Consider the following 13,699-nt stretch of genomic DNA (forward strand, 5'->3'; position numbering starts at 1 on the left):
GCCCGACATGTGCCGGCAGGCCCGGCATGTGCCGGCAGGCCCAGCAGGTCTGGCGGCATACCGCCGCCAGTCAGTGCTGTAGCCCAGAAAGTTTTTTCCAACCTACATTGTGCTTCATGGGCAGCCTATTGTGAGACCATCACATATAAGAGAATGATCCTCTCTACCACTTAATGGTTATCAACCATTAATTTACTCCCAATATTGAACCTGGGACATTGTGTTAAGATGACACTTTATATCAAAGGATAATATCTTCCCATACAAAATTCATTAAGAATTTATTGTTCAATATAGGAGGAGGTCATAGCAATGGGCTGGACAGGAAACACAAGTAGGTGTCTTTCCTAACTTTTACCTTACTCTATCCAAGCTAATAAATAAATAAAAAAAAATATGTATACTGAAATCTGAGAATTTCACCGAATACTTATATGCTTTCTTTCTTTATAAGAGGAGCATCCCGAGTGCGGGAACAGTTCTTGCAGGGTCCGTAGCAAGAACTTCTACGGCCATGACGTGTGCAGGGCCCATGCTCGCTGCGCAGTCACCCAGGGGGCTCTCAAATACAGGGACATACAGGTATGTACCATTTGTGACAAACTGGCAAAAGAGGTTTATGATGATCAAAAGTCTACTGAGTCAAGGAATGCAGCAAGGGACACGCTGCAAAAATTGGTCAGGGGTTTTCAGAAGAACACCTCTGGCCCATACCTACCTAATGACAGGATGAGGGACTGTCTTTTCCCTAGGGCATCTGCAGATGCAATCATTCCCCAGGCTCAACCCAAGATTCCGCTAGTACAGATTCCGATGGAATTTGTTGTCTTGGACGCCTTGAAGGGCATCCATTTAGATGACAACATGTCGGTTGTCTCAGAGGAGACTGAGAACAATCTCCTACTGGAAGTACTGGAGCAGGAGGATGACGTACTTCCTGAGGCTGAAGTCGATAAGACCGAAACTATTTCGGTATATTCAGCCACGTTGGCTGAGCCGGTGCCTTCGACTTCATCTACTGCACCCCAGCTAAATTCCATCACGAGTACGTTGCACTCGCTGCTGTCTATGGTGCAGGACCTTTAGAAGAAATTGTCCGAGAAAGAAGCTTTTCTTCGGACGGAAATGCATCAGCTGGTTGCAACACGTTTAGCCCCGAAGAAGCTAAACGTCAAGGATTTCTCCGCTTTCTCTGATATTAACCCTTGGAGATACGCAGAGCATATGCCAATGTCGGGGGAGGGGGGGGAAGATCTTCCTCTCGGAGAAACTGGGCACTATCCCAGTAGAATAAATTCTGTTTTGGCCCAGCAAAGGGGCCTACCCGGACTGCTATGTCCATCTAAGGACGGAACCTCCACCCAAGGAGGAAACAGAGCCGAAGGAAACGATTGTCCTCGAACTCTCTAAAGCTCAGGCCTTATATAAAACAACCTTGAAAGAGAGGGCCTTTACTAGTTCCAAGGTGCTGGCTCTCAGCAAAAAGAACCAGTTCTTTATTGCTGACCCCAAACGTGCCTTCCCCTTTATGGACAAAGGGTTTAAGGTTTAAGGCAGCCTTAAAGGCAGTTGAAGCAGGGAAACCCTTTCCCCTTGCTTCTCCATCAGATGATAAAGACTGGAAGGATGTTCATAACACCTTCACAGTTGGGAAGCTGGAGGAAGATATTGCTGGACGTCAGTTTGGCGAAAACCTCCCGAAGCTGTCAGAGTCTCTCCTGCGCAGGGAACAAGAGACTAAAGAACGTCTTGCTGCTTCCATGTCTCTGCAGACTGGCTTAGAGACTATGGCAAGCATCCCGGACACCCCAGATATGTACATGGTCTTCGCCAAATCTCATTTGGTGACAGTCACCAAGGACTTGTACAACTTTATCAAAGTCCAAAGGACTTGTAGAGAGTTCGTGTTCTCCTCGGCTGCGGTGAGACACAAACCAAGGATGCTCATAGCCTCCAATATCTGGGGAAAAGACATCTTCCCTAGTGAAGTGGTCAAAGAGGTCGTGGACAAAGCCGCTACAGAGAACAGGGATCTCCTCTCCAAGTGGGGCTTGTCCTCAAAAAGAAAATCTTCCGCTGACATGGGTCCCCAGCCGAAGAATAAATCAAAATGACCAAGAGTGCCCTCTCGGCCTAGAAGACAGCAACAGCTTCCCGTGGCCACGGTGCCCCAGACGGTGGCATATCCAACCACCACCTTCCAACTGGTGCCCCAAATGCTGGTGACCCAATTGCCATTGTTCAGCCCAGTCTTTGAAAGCCAATCGATGAGTTTTAGGCCAAAGTCTCGAGGTTCCTTTCGGCGGTCCTCTAGACGCCCCTTCAGAGGTAGGGGTAACAAAGGTGGACGTGGCCAAGGAGGCAAGTCCTCCAACCAGCACTTCAATGAAATGCTACCGGTAGGAGGGAGACTTCTTCTCTTCCGGGATCGTTGGACCTTCGATCCCTGGGCCCACAGCTTAATCAAGAACGGACTAGGGTGGAGTTGGAGCTCAACTCCACCAAACTTTCCTCAATTCTTCCAGCACTCAACCCCCATTCTGGAGGAATATGTTCAGGAACTTCTGAACAAAAGAGTTATACGGAAGGCAAAGTCCATCAGATTCCAAGGAAGGCTATTTTGTGTTCCGAAGAAGGATTAGGAAAAGCTCAGATTCATTCTGGATTTATCACCACTCAATAAGTTCATAGTGAACCACAAATTCAGAATTCTGACGCTTCAACACATAAGGACCCTTCTGCCCAAACGGGCATACACAGTCTCCATAGACATGACGGATGCGTACTGGCCTGTTCCAATCAACCGTCAAGTTTCCCCTTACCTTGGGTTCAAACTACAGAAAAGAAAGTACGTTTTCTGAGCAATGCCCTTCGGTCTAAACATAACCCCAAGGGTATTCACCAAGCTTGCGAATGCAGTCATTCATCGACTAAGCCTAAAGGGGATCCAGGTAGTAGCCTACCTGGATGACTGGCTGGTGTGGGCAGCATCCGAGGAAGAGTGCAGGCAAGCCTCCAAGCAAGTGATCCAATTCCTGGAACACTTAGGATTCAAGATCAACTTAGATAAGTCTCGTCTATCACCAGCTCAAAGGTTCCAGTGGCTCGGCGTCCACTTGGATTTACAATCACACTGCCTTTCCATTCCATCAAAGAAGAGGAAAGAGATTGCAGGATCTGTCAAGAGACTTCTTCAATCCGACAGGATATCAAGAAGGCAACAGGAGAGAGTGTTGGGGTCCCTCCAGTTTGCCTCAGTGACAGATCCAATATTGGGAGCTCAATTAAAAGATGCATCAGGAGTTTGGAGAAACTACGCATCAAACGCACGAAGACATCTACAAAGACCGATTCTAAATCGTCTGCGATCACTACTCAAACCATGGGTGGAAGCCAAGAACCTGAAGAGCAAGGCACCTCTGAAACCACCTCCACCGGCAGTCACTGCTCACACGGACGCCTCAATAGAGGGGTAGGGAGGTCACTGTCATCATCGGAGAGTTCAGGGAACCTGGTCTCCCCTCTTCAAGGCCTTCCACATCAATTTTCTGGAAGCCATGGCGGTTCTTCTCTCTCTGAAGAAACTGGAACTTCACTGCCCAATCCACATCCGTCTGGTTGTAGACAGCGAAGTTGTAATGAGATGCCTAAATCGTCAAGGCTTGAGATCGCCTCACATAAATCAAGTGATACTGGCCATCCTCCGTCTAGCGAAGAAGAAGAGATGGCACTTGTCAGCAGTCCACCTTCAAGGGTTCCGCAATGTGACAGCGGACGTTCTATCCAGGGTCAACCCAATAGAGTCAGAATGGTCCCTAGACGCAAAATCATTCTCTTTCATTTTACGCAAAGTCCCAGGACTGCAGATAGATCTCTTCACAACGAGCGACAACAAAAAGCTACCCCTGTATGTAGCCCCGTACGAAGATCCTCTAGTGGAAGTGACAGACGCAATGTCCATAGATTGGAACAGGTGGCCCAAGATCTACCTGTTCCCTCCAATCAACCTTCTGCTGAAAGTCCTCGACAAACTGAGATCCTTTTGAGGGATAGCAGCAATAGTGGCCCACAAGTGGCCTAACAGTGTTTGGTTCCCTTTAATAACGGAACTACGCCCTGAAGCTGATCCTGTTGCCGGACCCAGTTCTGACTCAGCAAGTGCAGAAATTGACTGTCTCAGCTTCATCAGAGAAAACCCAGAACCTTCATCTCATGATTTTCTCGCCCTAGCGGTCAATAAACGGTTCGGGATTTCTAGGGACAGTATTAACTTCTTAGAAGAATACAAGTCAAAGTCAACAAGAAGACAATATGAGTCTTCCTGGAAGAAATCGGTAGCCTTTGTCAAGGCGAAGAAACCTAAGGAGGTTTCTAGGGATTTCTGCTTGTCTTTCTTCATCCATCTTCATGAACAAGGTTTAGCAGCCAACATGATTACTACTTGTAAATCTGCCCTAGCCAGACCAATACTATATTCCTTCCAGGTACACTTTTCTAATGAAATCTTCTACAAGATTCCATAAGCCTGCGCTAAACTTCGGCCTGCAGCTCCTCCAAAGCCCATTTCATGGTCTTTGGATAAAGTTCTTCACTTAGCATCAACTCTGAACAATGAGGATTGCTCGCTGAAAGACTTGACTCAAAAGGTGATATTCTTAATATGCACTAGCCTCAGGAGCCAGAGTGGGTGAAATAGTGGCCCTCTCGAGGGATGATGGCCACATTTAGTTCACAAACTCCGGAGAACTGAACCTCTTTCCGGACCCGATGTTTCTTGCCAAGAACGAGCTGACCTCTAAGAGATGGCGACCTTGGAGAATCTGCTCTCTGAAGGAAGAAGCATCCCTCTGCCCAGTGGAATGCCTAAAGGTTTATCTTTGTAGAACTTTAGACTTCAAGGGAGGTCAGCTTTTCAGGGGAGAGACGTCTGGTTCAACATTATCCTTGAACCAGTTAAGGGCGAAAATCACCTATTTTATACACAGAGCAGATCCAGACAGTACACCCGCAGGTCATGATCCGAAAAAAGTTGCCTTGTCTCTGAATTTCTTTCAGACGATGTCGTTTAAAAGCCTCCGTGCTTATACTGGATGGAAGTCATCCAGAGTTTTCTTCAAACACTATGCGAGGCAATTACAGGAAATAAAATTTCATGTGGTGGTGGCAGGCAGTGTTATAAAACCTCCTGCTTGATTATTGCGAAGAATAGTGCACTAATTGGGACTTTTAGTGAAGGGTGTACATAATAGACTCTTAAGACATATCATGTTGAGTATTGTGTTTAGTGCTAACACTATAGACAGTTCTCTCTACACAGGTGACATTAAGCATAATAGACTGACACAAGTGCCAGGCATACTTATATGCACATTGTTCCTAGTAACAGCAGAATATATAGTGAAATTTTATATTTCCCTTAGAGTGGCTAATATTTTCCTTTTCAGGTGAAGCTTATTTTAATTCTGTTATTACTATTTAGGCTTTTATGCAGAATTGTTCTGCATAAGATGTAATTGAATACATCCATGATTTCTATTTTTGTAATAAACAATAGAAGGAATCTTTGCGTCTCTTTCGCCTCAAACATTCTAGATTAAAAATAAAGTCAAAGCATCCTTGATTCTTTTAATATCTAAGAAAATATTGGGGAACTAAGGTTAAGACTGTTCCAAGCAAATAGGTGAGAAATGTTTTTGCTAAACTGTTTATTTTACTGAGCTAAGGTTTCCTACAAGTATATAAACCTGTTTGTCTCTTTTCAGCCAGACTTGGGAGGTATCAGTAACCTATACAGAGATATACCATCTAAGTACAAACTATACTTTATGTATATGATGACACTAATATACAAACTGTTTGCTAGATTGTTCCTTGAACTCACAATCCTCGGAATTTTTCCAAGAGTCTGCCAAGACTCTTCCCTGTAGGGGGCAGGAAGAGCTGACATAGTTTATGATCAGTTAATTGATGCATAAAGGTAACATCAAGTGTCTCTAGGTCTAGAAGATCAAATAGGAAATATTTATCCCGAGATAACGGCACTATTGAAAATCCACAGATACATTAATGCTCTGGTAAACTTCCATCAGGACGGCATGGACTGAGCCCAAAAAACGGATTTTGAAGTGAAGTGAAAAATCAATTTTTGGGTTAGGTAGCCATGTCATCCTCATAGAACCACCCTCTTTTTGACAAAAGGATAATGAATTCCTCCATATGGTACTTTATCTGGAACACCTACAAAGCTACAAAAAATGGCTTGGTGGCGCATCGCGGTGGCAATTCGGCGCACTATTTACAGTACAGTAGGAGTGTCGAGAGCGTTGTCTCTTTAACGACTCTCCTATATTCTTGCCACTTTTTCCCCCTGGAAGCGGAAGCGCTATTGGGGGTGTAGATAGCTATGAGACGTGTTAAGAATACGTCCTCTGATTACGCGATATCCAATTTTAAGGGATATTCGCTCCAGGAGTTAGAATTCTGGATACCTTTGGTAAATTCTTTGCGATATATCACTGTAGTTAAATATAACCTAGGAAGCTACTAATGAAGGAGCTTCCATCAGGATGACATGGCTACCTCACCCAAAAATAGATTTTTCGCTTCGCTTCAAAATCTGTTATATATATATATATATATATATATATATATATATATATATATATATATATATATATATATATATATATATATATATATATATATATATTATTAGGTATAACCCCAGCTGAAAAACCAGGATGTTGTAAGGTCAAGGGCTCCAACAGTGAAAAATAGGCCATTGAGGAAAGGAAATAAAGATATGAATAAATTACGAGAGAAGTAATAAACAGTCACCATAGAATATTTTAGCTCAATAATATTATTGAAATATAGGTTTCGTATATATACTATGAAGAGAGACTGTTCAAGATAAAAATATTCACAACAAGTCTAAACTTTTAAAGTTCCACCGATTGAAATGCCTGATTAGGAAGATCATTCCACAAATTTGTAATAGCTGGAATAAAACTTTTAGAATACTGTATAGTGTTGGACCTTATAATGAAGAAGGCATAACTGTTAGAACTAACTGCATGCTTAGTATTATGAGCAGAATGGTATTGTCTTGGAAATTTTTGTGCAACATGCATGAATAACAAATCGAACAATAATGCTAAAGAATATCTAGATCATGACAAAGAAATTTAATAGACCGCAATTTCTTGTCCAATAAAGTAGCTGACAACCAGACTGAAAAACAAAACTGTAAAGAAGATAAAATCAAAGAATTAAAACATTTTTTTTTGAGAATATATTGATCACGAATAATATTAAAAAATTTTCTAATTAAGCAAATATTTTTATGCAATTGAAGAAGAAACACTAAATATGATTCTCAACAGTACATTTGCAATCAAGAATTACAGCTAAGATTTCAAGAGTCGTGTTATTGTCTTAGACCTTCTTGTAGTCATACTTTAGTGTTAGTTAGATTTCAATTTCGTACCACATAATTTGCACCATCCTTTAACAATAGCTAGATCTTTTTTAAAGAATTCAACAGTCCAAGAACTACTCGCAGGAGGTGGAGTTGGAGTAAAGAGAGTAAAATCATCTGCATATGCAACGAGCTTGTTTTTCTAGGCCTAACCCCCATACCTTGTGAATATAGTATGAAAAGAAATGGGTGAAGAACACTAACCAAAGGAACACCATACATCACATTCCTATACTCACTATGGTGTCCATCAACACGTTTTTGCAATCTATTACTCATAATTTAAATAAGGATGCAAAAGAAACAGTAAAATCAATGTCAATCGTATGAGCTCCTGATCATAATCGAGTGATTTATATACAGCATTAGAGACTGTAAAAGGGACATCATATGCTCCAAGGCCTTTACTAAAGCCAAATTGTAAACTAAGGAACAGATGATTACCTGCAGCATACCTATTCAGACGTTTTGACAAAAGACGTTCAAAATCTACATAATATGTTAGTTATGGAAATTGAGCAGTGATCAGCTTGACCAGAGCCACCGCAAACGCATTTATATAATTGAGTAACAGTACTATTTCCCTTAGAGTGGCTAATATTTTCCTTTTCAGGTGAAGCTTATTTTAATTCTGTTATTACTATTTAGGCTTTTATGCAGAATTGTTCTGCATAAGATGTAATTGAATACATCCATGATTTCTATTTTTGTAATAAACAATAGAAGGAATCTTTGCGTCTCTTTCGCCTCAAACATTTTAGATTAAAAATAAAGTCAAAGCATCCTTGATTCTTTTAATATCTAAGAAAATATTGGGGAACTAAGGTTAGGACTGTTCCAAGCAAATAGGTAAGAACTGTTTTTGCTAAACTGTTTATTTTACTGAGCTAAGGTTTCCTACACGTATATAAACCTGTTTGTCTCTTTTCAGCCAGACTTGGGAGGTATCAGTAACCTATACAGAGATATACCATCTAGGTATAAACTATACTTTATGTATATGATGACACTAATATACAAACTGTTTGCTAGATTGTTCCTTGAACTCACAATCCTCGGAATTTTTCCAAGAGTCTACGAAGACTCTTCCCTGTAGGGGGCAGGAAGAGCTGACATAGTTTATGATCAGTTAATTGATGCATAAAGGTAACATCAAGTGTCTCTAGGTCTAGAAGATCAAATAGGAAATATTTATCCCGAGATAACGGCACTATTGAAAATCCACAGATACATTAATGCTCTGGTAAACTTCCATCAGGACGGCATGGACTGAGCCCAAAAAACGGATTTTGAAGTGAAGTGAAAAATCAATTTTTGGGTTAGGTAGCCATGTCATCCTCATAGAACCACCTTCTTTTTGACAAAAGGATAATGAATCCCTCCATATGGTACTTTATCTGGAACACCTACAAAGGTACAAAGAATGGCTTGGTGGCGCATCGCGGTGGCAATTCGGCGCACTATTTACAATACAGTAGGAGTGTCGAGAGCGTTGTCTCTTTAACAACTCTCCTATATTCTTGCCACTTTTTCCCCCTGGAAGCGGAAGCGCTATTGGGGGTGTAGATAGCTATGAGACTTGTCAAGAATACGTCCTCTGAATACGCGATATCCAATTCTAAGGGATATTCGCTCCAGGAGTTAGAATTCTGGATACCTTTGGTAAATTCTTTGCGATATATCACTGTAGTTAAATATAACCTAGGAAGCTACTAATGAAGGAGCTTCCATCAGGATGACATGGCTACCTCACCCAAAAATAGATTTTTCGCTTCGCTTCAAAATCTGTTATATATTTAAGTGTATATATATATATATATATATATATATCTATATATCTATATATATATATATATATATATATATTATTAAGTATAACCCCAGCTGAAAAACCAGGATGTTGTAAGGTCAAGGGCTCCAACAGTGAAAAATAGGCCATTGAGGAAAGGAAATAAAGATATGAATATATTACGAGAGAAGTAATAAACAGTCACCATAGAATATTTTAGCTCAATAATATTATTGAAATATAGGTTTCGTATATATACTATGAAGAGAGACTGTTCAAGATAAAAATATTCACAACAAGTCTAAACTTTTAAAGTTCCACCGATTGAAATGCCTGATTAGGAAGATCATTCCACAAATTTGTAATAGCTGGAATAAAACTTTTAGAATACTGTATAGTGTTGGGCCTTATAATGAAGAAGGCATAACTGTTAGAACTAACTGCATGCTTAGTATTATGAGCAGAATGGTATTGTCTTGGAAATTCTTGTTCAACATGCATGAATAACAAATCGAACAATAATGCTAAAGAATATCTAGATCAGGGCAAAGAAATTTAATAGACCGCAATTTCTTGTCCAATAAAGTAGCTGACAACCAGACTGAAAAAAAAAACTGTAAAGAAGATAAAATCAAAGAATTAAAACATTTTTTTTTTTTGAGAATATATTGATCACGAATAATATTAAAAAATTTTCTCATTAAGCAAATATTTTTATGCAATTGAAGAAGAAACACTAAATATGATTCTCAACAGTACATTTGCAATCAAGAATTACAGCTAAGATTTCAAGAGTCGTGTTATTGTCTTAGACCTTCTTGTAATCATTCTTTAGTGTTAGTTAGATTTCAATTTCGTACCACATAATTTGCACCATCCTTTAACAGTAGCTAGATCTTTTTTAAAGAATTCAACAGTCCAAGAACTACTCGCAGGAGGTGGAGTTGGAGTAAAGAGAGTAAAATCATCTGCATATGCAACGAGCTTGTTTTTCTAGGCCTAACCCCCATACCTTGTGAATATAGTATGAAAAGAAATGGGTGAAGAACACTAACCAAAGGAACACCATACATCACATTCCTATACTCACTATGTTGTCCATCAACACGTTTTTGCAATCTATTACTCATAATTTAAATAAGGATGCAAAAGAAACACTTAAATGAAAGTATATCCTACGAGCTCCTGACCATAGTCGAGTGATTTATATACAGCATTAGAGACTGTAAGAGGGACATCATATGCTCCAAGGCCTTTACTAAAGCCAAATTGTAAACTAAGGAACAGATGATTACCTGCAGCATACCTATTCAGACGTTTTGACAAAAGACGTTCAAAATCTACATAATATGTTAGTTATGGAAATTGAGCAGTGATCAGCTTGACCAGAGCAACCGCAAACGCATTTATATAATTGGGTAACATTACTAATTGTCCAGAAAGTGCTATAAGAGCCTCTTCTTGCTACTTTGGGAAAGATATCAGATGACTTAGGAGTTAGGAAATCAGAAGACTTTGTAAAAATCAAAGGAAAAATACCAATGAATCTAAACTTCCATAAGCATTAAGGTCTATCAAGAGAGTTTTAATTTCACAGGACCAAACAGCTTAACTAGTTCACTTAGCCTTGGGAAATCAGGAATGAGGAAGATCGAGTTTCTCATTACTCTGATAATTGCCGAACACATCAACCACAAGAGTTGCCCTTCCCTTTGGACAGTATATGACAGTCATCTGATTCAATCTAAGTCTACAGCGAAAGTGCAGATTTAAGGGTAGTCCAACACTAATGTTCCTGTGTTTATTCCAAAAACCTTTTTTTTTTTTTTTTGTTAAATTTTCTCCCTTTTCCAGTTTAAGTATAAACTCTCTGAGCAACAGCTTCCAGCAGAGTATGCTTATTCCAAATTAAATCTAATGTGTCACCTTTCTAAAGATGATAGGCCTTTTGCTCCACCAGATAAGCATATCAACAATCATTACTGAACCATTTTTTTTCCCTTTACAATGTACTTCAGCACACGAGAAGTAATGTTTATCAATTATATTGTCGTTCAGATTCCCATTCAAATGAACAAAAGGCTTAAAACTTTTATCCAACTGTGGCTAATTCAAACTCAAAACCTAACCAAAAATTTTGCTGGAGATTTTACATAAATCTCACATTAGCATGGCACATCATGGTCAGAGTCCTCAGGTTTAACTACTAATGAAATGAAGTCATGATCAGATGTCCCAACCAGAGAACATACCTTACCTGTTATAATGCCTAGGGAGTTCCAGGCAGTTACCAGACCTTTGAATATCTACATTTATAATTTGCACATAGTCTGATTCATAGGAAAAGTCCAAAGCTCCAAAGCCATGGATATCAGCAAGGGAACCAAAATTTTACCACTCACTGTAATGAGCATTAAAATCACCAACAAAAACAAAAGAGGACTTTCTATCATGTTTTTTCCATATTAGCCATAATGGTAAGAAGATAAAGGAAGAGAGTCATCAATGCCCTGATTTCGGTAGATCGAAGAAAAATAGAAGGGGTTAAGCCCGCCACAATCTTTTATTACTTCAATATCATGACATCCACATTTATAGCAAAACATATATGAAGTACAAAGCCCACTCCTAATATACACCACCATATCCCTTTCCCTAGGAATAGCATCCCGTTTCAAAATTGTTGGTTTCTTAAAATCTTTAATAAGGAGTCCAGGTGAGTGCTTCCTTTGAGAAACCAAAGTTTCTGAGCATAAAAAAATATTATAATTTCCAGAGGCAATTTTGAGGTCCTGAATGTTACGAAGTCTAAGAGGTACTGGTCCCCGATTTCGATTAAAGTCTCTAGATAGGGTGAGATTTAAAAGCGGAAAAGTAGTTTCATCACATTTAAAAACAAACCTAACATTAATAAAAATATAATAAGTTAATATATATATATTTATATATATATATATATATATATATATATACATATATATTTATATATATATATATATATATATACATATATATATACTGTATATGAGTATATTATATATATATATATATATATATATTATATATATATATGTATATATAAATACATATATATATATATATATGTGTGTGTGTACATATATATATATATATGTGTGTATATATATATATATATATATATATGTGTGTGTGTGTGTACACATATATATATATATATATATATGCGTAAAAATCACAGGAAAACGTGATGCTCAGATGCAGAAGAACCACAGGGAAAATGAAAATACGAAATATACGCTTAAGTCTTGACTAGTTTCGTGATACTTCTTCAGAGGACTGATTTATTGAGAGAGGTTTCTTTACATTTTATAGGGAAAGCAACCGTATGAACATACATTCTTTTTTACTTTCAGTACAGTTTATTTATATGAAAACACGGTAGCCTTATCTATATAAATACATAAGCAAAAAATACACAAACATACAATATATATATATATATATATATATATACATAGAGATACACATACATATACATATATACATATATACATATATATACACATACACATATATATATATATATATATATATATATACATACATATATATACATATGCATATATACATTTATATACATATAACATTAATATCATAAACATATAATCATGTATATATCAATACTTATATCTAGCATAACACTACTGTATATAGTGCCAATATACTCATGCATACTATATAAAATAATTATACCCTTTAATGAATGGTAGCTTAGGTCTGAATATTAATTTCACAACGATGTTAATTATTCACAATACATTCAATTCTACATTAAGTGGTTAATTTTTTTTTATATAGCTTACAAATCTCTTTACATATAAAGGCGTCGAGTTTGTACATTCCATGACCAATATTCAAGTTGTTTTTAAAGGTTTCTTTTATGAAACTGGACTCTATGATGTTTCTTTCCACTAAGTTATTTGAATGAACCAATTTCTTTTCACCTGACCAATTAATAGGGTGATTTTTATTTCTAACGTAAGCAAAGAGTGCATTATTATCTTGAGCATACCTGGCACTTTTCTTATGTTGTTCAATTATCTTTTCTAGGGCTTTACCAGTTTGACCAATATAGTATTTTTCACAAGCATTGTATGGAATACGATATACACATCCCTTGGTAATGTCAGGAGAATTCTTTATTAAGGCTGTTTTTATTTGATTTTTACTCTTAAATGCTACATTTACATTGAAGTTTTTCAACAGTTGGGGAATTTCTTCAAAAGAATTAAAATAAGGTAGTACAAGTAAATTTTGTGTGTTGTAGTTTTTTCTGTTATCATTACCGAAAAAAGTCTTTTTTGCTGTTCTTAGGGCATCATCTAATATATAATATATAATATATGTATATATATGTATATATATATATATATATATATATATATTTGTAT

The sequence above is a fragment of the Palaemon carinicauda genome, chromosome 26 (genome assembly GCF_036898095.1).
Source record: "Palaemon carinicauda isolate YSFRI2023 chromosome 26, ASM3689809v2, whole genome shotgun sequence".
Lineage (NCBI taxonomy): Eukaryota > Metazoa > Arthropoda > Malacostraca > Decapoda > Palaemonidae > Palaemon > Palaemon carinicauda.